The sequence below is a fragment of the Gadus macrocephalus genome, chromosome 23, assembly GCF_031168955.1.
Source record: "Gadus macrocephalus chromosome 23, ASM3116895v1".
Lineage (NCBI taxonomy): Eukaryota > Metazoa > Chordata > Actinopteri > Gadiformes > Gadidae > Gadus > Gadus macrocephalus.
Genome location: NC_082404.1, coordinates 19,023,677 through 19,025,659, shown reverse-complemented (window position 1 = coordinate 19,025,659; position 1,983 = coordinate 19,023,677). Strand labels below are relative to the sequence as shown.

At 42.8% G+C, this 1,983-nt stretch overlaps 1 long non-coding RNA gene across 2 annotated transcripts in view; it reads left to right on the top strand.

Annotated features, from left to right (window-relative positions):
• The first annotated feature begins 29 nt into the window (after window positions 1–29).
• The window catches only part of LOC132452607 (uncharacterized), a 4,950-nt gene continuing 2,996 nt past the window's right edge, over window positions 30–1,983 (top strand). Inside the window, exons 1-2 of one of the 2 annotated variants that reach the window (XR_009524422.1) lie at window positions 756–944; window positions 1,178–1,366. This is a non-coding gene — a long non-coding RNA (uncharacterized LOC132452607). Of the gene's footprint in view, window positions 1,367–1,983 lie in introns of both variants that reach the window. The other variant, XR_009524421.1, reaches the window with a different exon arrangement.

Here is a 1,983-nt window from a genome sequence, read left to right as displayed (position 1 = left end):
ACACCAGAGAGCTGATGCAAGGCGTGCGTGTGTGTGTGTGTGTGTGTGTGTGTGTGTGTGGTGTGTGTGTGTGTGTGTGTGTGTGTGTGTGTGTGTGTGTGTGTGTGTGTGTGTGTGTGGTGTGTGTGTGTGTTGATGTGTTTGTGTGTGTGTGTGTGTGTGTGTTGATGTGTTTGTGTGTGTGTGTGTGTGTAGGCGTTTGGGTTAACGTTTCACTTGGGGGTCAAGAGGATATTGCTCTGGGTCATCAAGGGCGGGGGGGGAGGTCCGGGGGGGAGAGGGGTGTGTGTGTGTTAGTCTGGGCTTTGGAAAAAGCATCCACAATCAGGGGTACTCATGCTTTCTCTCTCTCTCTCTCTCTCTCTCTCTCTCTCTCTCTCTCTCTCTCTCTCTCTCTCTCTCTCTCTCTCAAATTCAAATTCAAATTCAAAGCAGGGGGAAATAAACGTTATTAGCATGACAGTATTTGAATACAGTATTGCCAAAGCCTATTCAAGTTATGCAAGAATAATTGTACATTAACAGATAATAATAATAACCAATAGCAATTATAACAACAATAACAACAACAATAATAAAATAAATAAAAAGTCTGACTGAATCTCTCAGGTTATGAAATTTCAGGACATATTGTGCTGCCAGAGCAGCAGAAGGAGCTTCATCAAGAAGAATTGCAATTTTGTCTGCAAAATCCGGAATGTAGATTTGTAATTTGTCCATCCTCTCTCTCTCTCTCTCTCTCTCTCTCTCTCTCTCTTGTCTCTGCATCCCATCTCTGACAGAGAGGTGATAGTTGTAATTTCTGTTTAGGATCAGATAGGAATTCATTCTACTTTGGTTGAGGTTTGGTTTGTCCAATGTTCTAAATGGTCTTCTTTTGCTTGATTAATTATTTTGTTGACTCTAATTGGGAAGCAGTGCTGGACTGAGCTTGATGAGTGTTAGTTAGCTCCAGCACCAGTTGGCACAAGGGACTCTTGTCAGGGTTCAGTTCCTGGGTTTCTTGTGCTTCAAAATGAAGTGTATTCTTGGGACTAGATTTTAAGTGCTTCCAGAATTGTAGTGCTCGTTTTTGGATAGGTATAGCCAATGGGTAACGACCTAATTCTGCCCTACACGCGTTGTTTGGTGTTTTTGGTTTGGGCTTTCATATGGATCGGCGGAGTTCAGCATGTAGGGCCTCTATTGGATGCTTATCCCATGTAGTGTAGTCACTCTCCCTCTCTCTCCCTCCCTCCCTCCCTCACCCAGAGCTGGAGGCCTACCAGCAACAGGGAGGAGACCCGCCGCGATGCGACGTGACGCTCTGCTTCGGCGAGGAACTCGTCACCACGGACGACCAGTCCAGAAGCTCATCCTCGTCAAGGTACGGTTATCGCGACAACCCCGCCTCTTCCTCTTCTCTCCCGGCCGTTTCAAGGGAGACCTCAATGTCTCTCGCTCTCTCTCACTTCACGGTCAAGGGCATGTGAGGGAAGGCCCAAGTGAGGCCAGGACTTGAGGCCTGTGCCCCGACAAAATTAACATTAATTAATGTTGAGATATAACAGCAGTCAAATGCCTGTATGTGCTGCTGCTTCGGTCCAGTTCACTGTTAAAAGGGATATGCCTTTTGCTTTTTCAATTGAGAACTCGATAACATTTTATTTTGTGAATAACTTGTTTTATGTAGTGTAAGTGTTGGAAAATGTGATAACTGTGATGACCTGTGATAACTTTTTGGGAACTTCCTGTCACCAAAATAAACTAAATGCAAAACAGAAAGTAACAAAAGATATTCTGGGTATTCAGGGTGATATTTCAATCTCTCTCTCTTATGTATAATAACAAAAGAGAACGTCAGAACAATATGTACAGATAACAACCTATAACAATATATCATAACATACAGATGTACATATAGAACTAATAGTTTATACTATAGTAAAATTAAATGAATGTAAAGAGAAGCTACATAAAACACATTATAGGTTACAAATAATC